Source organism: Jaculus jaculus, chromosome X, assembly GCF_020740685.1.
Source record: "Jaculus jaculus isolate mJacJac1 chromosome X, mJacJac1.mat.Y.cur, whole genome shotgun sequence".
Classification (NCBI taxonomy): Eukaryota; Metazoa; Chordata; class Mammalia; order Rodentia; family Dipodidae; genus Jaculus; species Jaculus jaculus.
This window is the reverse complement of record NC_059125.1, coordinates 124,360,676-124,370,594: the sequence shown is the minus strand read 5'-3', so window position 1 is coordinate 124,370,594 and position 9,919 is coordinate 124,360,676. Positions and strand designations below refer to the sequence as shown.

General features: G+C 37.9%; 1 pseudogene; it reads right to left on the bottom strand.

The window, feature by feature from the left end:
• Positions 1 to 4,153: 4,153 nt before the first annotated feature.
• LOC123456989 lies at positions 4,154 to 4,274 on the bottom strand (annotated as a pseudogene).
• Between the last annotated feature and the right edge of the window lie 5,645 nt (positions 4,275 to 9,919).

Here is a 9,919-nt window from a genome sequence, read left to right as displayed (position 1 = left end):
GAAAAAAATAAACAGAGAGGCATCTGAACTAAATGTGGTCATAGAAGGAATGGGCCTAACAGATATATACAGGACATTTCATCCAAAGGCTGCAGAATATACATTCTTTTCAGCAGCACATGGAACATTCTCCAAAATAGACCATATATTAGGACACAAAGCAAATCTTAACAAATTCAGGAAAATTGAAATAATTCCTTGCATGCTATCTGACCACAATGGAATCAAACTACAACTCAGTAGCAAGAAAGGCTCTAGAGCATAGACAAAATCATGGAAACTAAACAATACACTACTATATGATGAATGGGTCAATGAGGAAATCAAGAAGGAAATTAAAAAAATTCATGGAATCAAACGATAATGAGAACACAACATACCAAAATCTCTGGGACAAAATAAAGGTAGTTCTAAGAGGTAAATTTATATCCTTAAGTTCCTATATTAAGAAATTAGAAAGGTCCCAAGTAAATAACCTAATGCTTCACCTTAAAGCCTTGGAAAAAGAAGAATGAGGCAAACCAAAAATCAATACATGGGAAGAAATAATAGAGAGTAGATCAGAAATCAATGAAATAGAAACAAAAAAAATCTGAAAAATTAATGAAACAAAGAGTTGGTTCTTTGAAAGGGTAAAGAATATTGGTAAAAGCCGGGTGTGGTGGCGCACGCCTTTAATCCCAGCACTCGGGAAGCAGAGGTAGGAGGATCGCCATGAGTTCAAGGCCACCCTGAGACTACAGAGTTAATTCCAGGTCAGCCTAGACCAGAGTGAGACCCTACCTCGAAAAACCAAAAAAAAAAAAAAAAAAAAAGAATATTGATAAATCCTTAGCAAATCTGACCAAAAGAAAGAGAGAAGAGACACAAATTAATAAAATCAGAGATGAAAAAGGTAACAACACAACAGATGCCAGAGAAATTCAAAAAATCATAGTGACCTAATATAAAAGCATATACTCCACAAAGTATGAAAATCTGAAAGAAATGGATGATTTCCTTGATTTATATGACCTACCTAAATTAAATCAAGATGAGGTTAATCACTTAAATAGACCTATAACAAGCATGGAGATCCAAACAGTTATCAAAAATCTCCCAACTAAAAAAAGCCAAGGCCCAGATGGATTCACTGCTGAATTTTACCAGACCTTTAGGGAAGATCTAATGTCATTGCTTCTTAAGCTTTCCTATAAAATACAAAAAGAAGGGAAACTACCAAACCCCATCTATGAAGCCAGCATCACCCTGATACCAAAACCAGGCAAAGATAGAACAAAAAAAGGAAATTACAGACTAGTCTCCCTCATGAACATAGATGCAAAAATTCTCATCAAAATATTGGCAAACAGAATACAAGAATATATCAGAAAGATCATTCACCCTGACCAAGTAGGCTTTATTCCAGAGATGCAGGGATGGTTCAACATACACAAATCAATAAATGTAATACATTATATAATATAATAAAGGCTATTTATGACAAGCCTACAGACAACATATTACTAAATGGGGAAAAACTGGAAGCTTTTCCACTAAAATCAGGAACAAGACAAGGGTGTCCACTGTCCCCACTTTTATTTAATATAGTACTGGAAGTCTTAACCATAGCAATAAGCAAGAGACACACATAAAAGTGATACAAATTGGAAAGGAAGAGATCAAATTATCATTATTTGCAGATGACATGATTCTATATAAAAAGGACTGTAAAGCCTCTAGCAGCAAACTGTTAGAGCTGATAAACACCTACAGCCATGTAGCAGGATACAAAATAAATACAAAATAAATACACAGAAATCAGTAGCATTCCTATATGCTAACAACAAACACACAGAGGATGAAAGCAGAGAATCATGCACATGCACAAAGTGGTGCATTCATCTGGACTTCGTATGCAGTGGCTACAGGTCTTGAAATGCACATTTTCTCCCACCTATGTTTCTACTTGCAAATAAATAAATAAAGTATTAAAAACACAATAAATATCATTGTGTTTAATATCATTTATCTCTTAAGCATCCAGTATAGTTTATAAAATTCATGAGGATATGGACAATGTGTTCTATGCACTGAATTTCATTTACTTGTCCTTTATCTATTTTTCTTGTTAGTCTCAGATTATTTATTGTTTTGTTTTTCAAGGTAGGGTCTCACTCTAGGCCAGGCTGACCTGGAATTTACTCAGCATTCTCATGGTGACCTCAGACCCATGGTGATCCTCCTGAGTGCTGGGATTAAAGGCATGTGCCACCATGCCCAACTTCTCAGATTTTTAAAAATAATTTTCTTTATCATTAAAGAGCATTCTTCACCTGATATTACAGTGCAGTCTGCTAACTACAAATGCTTTTATTTTTCAGTTTGATAAGGTACTTTTCTTAGCTTTAGAATTTTAGTGTATACAAATGAGAATTCAGATTGGAATTTTAGTTATTTTGCCCCTCCATCTGACCTCATGATTAAAATGATATGAGAATCCATCAAATAACTCAAGGAAAATGGACACTAGATATTAATAGACATCTCTCAAGAAAAAATAAATGACAAATATGTAAAGATATTTATTATCACTGATAATAATTGACAATTATGCATACAGCACTATGAGATATCATCTTAGTTTAACAAGAATGCGTGCCTACAAATTGATTAATAACAAGTGCCAACAGGGGTGTGGAGAAAACAGAGATCTCAGGCACTGTTGGTAGACATGTAAATTAGTTATGTCATGATGAAAACCAGTATGGAAATTCCTAAAGCTACTAAAATCTAGATGTTTACTAATTTTTTTAAAAAAATAACTTTTTGTGTTTTTTTTGAGATAGGGTCTCACTATAGCACAGGGTGACCTGTAATTCACTAATTAGTCTCAGGGTGGCCTCCAACTCACAGTGCTCCTCCTACGTCTGCCTACTAAGTGCTGGAATTAAAGGCATGAGCCACCACCTTGGCTAAAATTAACTATTTTTGCTGTAGATTTGCTTGGGTTTGTTTACTTTAGAATCTGATTATGTGTATTTTGGTTCCATAGGGTTCTGTGATTTCGCATATTTTGGGGTTATTTCTTTTGAATACTTTTCTTTCTCTTTCCAGCCTCTATCCCTTTTTGAGATATTTTTATTGGGGGGTTGACACAGGATTTTACTGTGTAGCCCAGGGTGTCCTCAGATTATGTAGACCAGGGTACCCTCAAACTTGAAACAAACCTTCTGCTTCTACCACGATGTGCTGGAATTTCAGGTGTGTACCCTTGCTTGGCAAAATTCTTCTATTTTGTTTTGTTTTGCATGCTATTTAAATTATGTTTGATTTTTCTATAGAAATTTATTTACAGTTATAATTTGTATACTTTATGTCTAATATTTATAAATTTTTCTTCTTACATTGCCTTAGTGCATTGAATCTACTTAGAAAATAATGTATTATGTGTGATAGAGTCTCCATATGTAACTCTGACTGCCTTGGAACCTGCTATTTAGCTGAGGCTATCCTTGAACTCTAGATAGTACTGTGGGCTTTGCCTCTTAAGTTCTATGATAACAGGCCTGTACTGCGGTGTCTCACTTTTTTTTTTAAGCTAAAAACCTGTATTTTTAAGTCTAATGTGATGTTTAACAACCTACAGTTAATCAAACATTAATTTAGGTAGCTTATCCAAATGGATTTCGCAGATGTACTGGTGATGGAAACCCATCAGGGCATCAATCGACCACTGAGCACATGGTCAGCCTTTCCCTTCCTTTTCCATCAGCGTTCCCACAAACTGCCTGCCAAGGGTGGTTAATTACAGACCCCAGTCACTGCCCATATACTTGGTTTCAAGTTACGTTGGGCTGAGGTTGCTTAATGGTTAAGGTGCTTGCAAAAGTCAAGGAGCCTAGGTTCGTTTCCCCAGTAGCCAAGGCTGCAAATGCATCTGGAGTGAGTTTGTAGATCAAAGGCCCTGGCGTGTCCATTCTCCATGTGCCTTTCTCTTTCAAGTAAGTATGAAGCTCCTGTCCAATCCAACTTCCATACTGATGGCACATCCCAGATGGGTTGGAAATCACCCAGGGCAGCGGACATGTTGTGGAAGGGAAAAGCTTGAGAATACACTGGGCACTTTAGCCTTCAGTGAACACCGCCTGCCCCCCTCCAGGCCAGGGAACGGCGATGTGGCTCACGGTTAAAGGGTCCCCACGCAGTGGGCCAAGCGGCCCCAGTTATGCGCGAGCATGTACTGTGGTGCCGCAGTAACCCGTGCAGGTGTGGCAGGGGCTCAAAGGCAGCACAAGTGTCTCGCTTTTTTTTAAAAAACACTGGGTCTTACTATTCTATTTGGGTGACACTGGAACACATGATACAGTCCAGGCTGGCAGTAATTTCTACTTGCGCTTTGTGAGTACTGGTATTGCAGATGTGTGGCATCATGTTCTAATGTTAAACTTATAGTTATGATTGAAAATCCATCTGGGGACTTTTTCATGAATTGATGGATTACCTTTTTTATATCAGATATACCTAACTTTTAAGTCTTTGTTTTATGACATTTTGCTTTTATGATGGTGCAAAATTGATACACATTCACTAGAAATTATACCTCAACTTTTAAATTGTGATCAGTCACAGTCATAAGTAGGTCAATGGTACTCTGTCTCAGGCAGTTCAATCAGAGACTTGAGGACACTGTACCACCTGCAGGCAGCTCAATCTAAGTATCCTCCCTAAGCAGTTATTTCCCTTTTATATAGCCTTAGGATGTGGTCTTTTAACCCTTTTCCAGAATTTTTAACTTAATGAATCTCCCAACTTCCTTCCTGACCCCCCACCCAGAAAGGAATGTCTTAGTTTCTAATTGACATAACCCTGGAGAGTGGTTGTGTGACCTTTAAGTTGTATGTCTTCCAGACTTGACTTCTGGAATCAGACCCTTCTTTCTCTCTTCAGGAGAGAATATTTCATTTCAGAGGAATCTGCCACACAGCAGAGTGTTAAATCGTAATTCTCCTTGACTCAGCTCACTCCCTCTAATTCTTCTCTGCTTTCCCTGATGTAACTTGCCTTCAAAACTGCAAGCTGGAATTTTTTTTTTTTCTCTCATAAGCTGTTTCTTATCTGGCAACTTTTCCCAACAGTGAGAAGGCAACTCATACATTATTGCTGCATTTTTAAATCAAAAAATGATTATTCAGATTTACATTTCTTCATGAATCTATGCAATATTCAAGAAAGTACATATTGTGACTTTAAGATTAGCAATAGCTTTAAGGCCAAAACAAGTGTCTGACAGGGTCAACACAACATTTTGCTGAGCAGTAGAATGCAATTGGGCCAAAGGTTTCTAGAAGAAATAGCCAGTTCAAACTCTGCTCCCAGAAATATTAAAACCCACTCAAAAACCTTGAATTTCTTTTATAAAAGAAACCAATTTTAACTGACCTGTACTGAATATAGTTAAACCAATATTGAGGGTTAGGGAGGTGAATATCCTAAATTCTGACAATGTCTCTTGACCTTTCCAGTTAATCTTTTGGCATATTCACTAAATCCAGCCCATAACATTGCCCTGTACATTCTCCTTTTTGTAAGGAAACTGAAAGAAAAAAGAAAAGAAAAACACCAGACTTGATCTCTACAGACAGAGTATTTATTGAGAGGTACAGCTAGGGGCAGCAGCCTTTCCACAGGATGAAGGCTGAAGGATTGAGCTAGGCTGGGGTTCAAGCTTATAAGGAGGATTCTAAGAAAAGCAGATTGGACTAGGTACAGTACATAAGGTACTTATAGCTGTCTGTGTCCTTACTCAGAATAGGCTTTCTCGGCAAGAATTGCCTAAAGGAGAGTACCCCAGATGGTTTCTGTTCTTTGAATGCCTTCTGAGATAAGGGAGGTAGATCAATCAGGGGAGTTATCAGGCTTGTCTGGGACTGAATGCCTCTGATGATTCTTCAAGGACTTGTAGTCTTAGGGATAGTTATTAGCTCTTTAGTTCCCTCTGGTTTTCAGGGAGAGTCATTAACCCTTCACTGTTATCCATACTAGGATAATCCTGACAAAATAAGATGCTTAAATATGCAGATTCAATGAAATTCCAATAAAATTTCTAGCACCATTTTTCACAGAAATAGAAAAAGGAGTCTTAAATTTGTATGGAAGCAGTAAAGGTCTGAGATTGCCAAAAGTGTCAGCAGCAAAAAAGAACACTCTTTTGTGTCATCATCATACCTTATTAAAAATATACTTGATAGCCAAAGTAATAAAAATAGCACAGTAATAGAAATAACCTAGCACAAAAAGAAACACAACGATCAATGGGATAACACAGAAAATCAAGGTATAACTTCTAGTAACTATAGTCATCAGATCTTTGGAAAAGAGGCCAAAACAGACACTAGAGAAAAAAATGGCATCTTCAGCAAATGGTGCTGGAGAAACTGAATAGCCACATGTGCAAAATGATTCTAGACCTTGACCTTCTTCTCTCACCCTGCACCAAGATTGAAATGCACTGAGGATTTCAATATAAGACCTGAAACTATTTCACTACTGAAAGAAAACTAGGGTGAACACTCCAAGATACAGCCATAGGGAAAGACTTTATTTTCTATTTTTTTATAATTTATTTTTTATTGACAACTTTCATAATTGCAGACAATAACACATGGTAATTCTCTCCCTCCCCCCTCTTTCCCCTTTGGAATTCCACACTCCATCATAGCCCTCCCCCTTCTCAATTAGTCTCTCTTTTATTTTGATGTTATCATCTTTTCCTCCTATTATGATGGTCTGATGTAGGTAGTGTAAGGCACTGTGAGGTCATGGATATCCATACCATTTGGTGTTTGCAGGAATATGTTGTAAAGAGTCCTACCCTTCCTTTGGATCTTACATTCTTTATGCCACCTCTTCCACAATGGACCCTTAGCGTTAGAAGGTGTGATAGAAATATTCCAGTGCATTCCTCTGTCACTTATTCTCAGCACCATAGTGCCTTCTGAGTCATCCCAAGGTCACTGCCACCTGGAAAGAGAAGGTTCTCTAACCAAAAGTGAGAGTAGAATTAATAAATGGGTATGAACATTAACAGAAGTGCTTGCTGCGAAGTTTGGTGAGCATAGCATATACATTTAGCCAGAGATCATCAGACGTTACACCTCTAGGGCTCTTGACTATGCGTATTGTCGGTTTTTAGTATCAGGAATGTTTCTCATTCATGGAGCAGACCTCCAGTCCAATTAGAGAGAAGTTGGTTTCCCCAATAACAGACATGTTGCTATTGCAACCATTGGCTCATTTGGCCCATCTGGCCAAATATAAGGCTTGTGTCCCCTGTTAAGTATTTCCACTGGTGATTTTTATCTCTCCATTGAACTACATGCAGAATGGCTTCTTCCAGTTTTCTGTCAGCTGGTCTACATGGAGGGAGGATGTTGTCACCTCAGTCCCAGCAGGATTTCTCAGTGACCTTGTAAACCATGTATGTGGCGTCCTCAGCAATAGGGTTTTACTATTTATTTCTGGTGGGAAACCAAGAGCCTTAGCAAAGGCCTGTAATGTTTTGGAGTGACCTCCCTAGCCAACAACTCATTGAAAAGTATCCCATCCCTGACACTAAAATTGTTCTAGTAACAATCTGTGGCTTTGAGAGTTCCATTGTTCATAAAAGTTGGCTTCCATATGACTTATTTATATTGTCTTAGATTTTGATTAGCACTCTCCTCCACCTTTCCTTTACTCAATCTCTTCCCCTGACCTCACTTAGGTCTTTTCTCCCACATTAAGCTGTTCTTCTACTTACATATATAAAAGACTTTATGAACAATGCCCCAGTAGCCCAGAGAATAAGAAAACAAAATAAAATTTGACCATTGGATGCTCATGTAACTAAAATGGTATTGTAGTACAGGAAAGCAAGCCATCAACAGAATCAATAGTCAACCTTAAGAAGGCAGGAGAAATTCTTTGCCAGCTATACAAATGACAGAGGTTTAATATCTAAAATATAAAAATAATGCAAAAACTAATGAAAAACAAAACCGGTCAAAAAACAGGGCAGGTGACAGGGCAGAGAGTTCTCAAATGAAGGCACAAATGGCCAATGAGTATCTTTTAAAAATGCTTAGTATCTTTAGCCATCACGGAAATGCAGATTAAATCTTCTATGAGTTGCAAGTTCACTCTGGTCAGAATGGTTACCATAAAAATCTCAGATGATAACTGAGGCTGGAGGAATGGCTTAGTGTTTAAGGTGTTTGCCTGTAAAGCCAAATGATCCTGGTTCGATTCTCCAGGACACACATTAGCCAGATGCACAAGGAGGCACACATGTCTGGAATTCCTTCACAATGGCTGGAGGCCCTTGAATGCTCTCTCTCTCCCTCCCTCTCTCTCTCTCTCTCTCTCTCTCTCTCTCTCTCTCTCTCTCTCTCTCTCTCTCTGTCAAATTTAAAAAAAAATTAGATGATAATAAATTCAGACAATGATGTGGGCAAAGAGGAGCTTTCATACTCCCTTGGTAGGAGTTCAAACATGTATAGCCACTATGGAAATTACTGTAGAAGTTCCTGAAAAACCTACAAATATATGTACCATTTGACTCTGATATAGCACTCATAGGCATATATCCTAAAGACTCCCTCTTAACTATAGAGATACTTGTTCAGCAGTGTTTGTTGTTCTATTCACAATGCTAGGAAATGGAATCAACTGATGAATGGGTAATGGAGATGTGGTACATATGCACAATGGAATTTTACCCAGTGATAAAGAAAAATCAATGTACAAAGTTTTCAGGAAACATGTATCTAGAAAAGAAATCAGCCTAGATGTCCCTCAACTGATGAGTGGATAATGAAGATGTGGCACATTTATACAATGGAGTTCTACTCAACAGTCAAGAAAAATGAAGTTATGAAACTTGAGGGAAAATGGATGGATCGGGAAAGGATTATATTAAGTGAGGTAACCCAGGCCCAGAAAGCCAAGTGCCACATGTTCTCCCTCATATGGGGAACCTAGCTACAGATGATTGGGCTTCTGCATGAGAAGGAAAATACTTAGTAGCAGAGGCCAGTAAGTTAAAAAGGAGATATAAAGGGAAGAGAAAGGAAGGGAGGAGGGCACTTAATAGGTCGATATTGTATATATGTAAGTACAATGATTGAGATGGGGGCATAATATGATGGAGAATGGAATTTCAAAGGGGAAAATGTTGTGGGGGAGGGATGGAATTACCATGGGATATTTTTTCATAATCATGGAAAATGTTAATAAGAATTTTAAAAAAGTAAATAATTTTTTAAAAAAGAAAAAGAGAAGATTGAGACATACAAATTATGGATGGGAGAGAACTATACGAAAGCAGACAATATGGGAATTTCAGCTAAGCCAAGCCAAGTAACCACATGGGACTTCTGAAAGGAAATTAAAAATACTTATTGATTGAAATAAAGAAAACACATAATTAAGTCCGAAGAAAACAATATCATTGTTAGGGCCATTATGATCCAAGGCAACTGGACTCCAGAGTAACCATCACTTTGAATGAACTTCTCTTAGGATATTTATTTCACTTTACATTAAGGTCTAACCACAAAGAGAACTTTAAAAAAATAATTTATTTAGTTATTTGACAGAGAGCCAAAGAGAAAGAAGCAGACTGTGGGGCAAGAGGAAGATGAGCACACCTCCTGCAACTGCAAACGAACTCCAGATACATGTACCACTTTGTGCATCTGGCTTTACATGGGTACTGGGGAATCAAACCCAGATCATTGGGCTTTGCAAGCAAGGGCCTTTAAGTGCTGAGCCATCTGTCTAGCCCCATCAAGAACTTTTCACTTGAGGGGGGAGTCTACTGGGGGTTGAACCCAGGATTTTATACATGCTAAGCAAGTGTGTCCTGCCATTGCCACCAGCCAAGATAATTTTTTTTTAA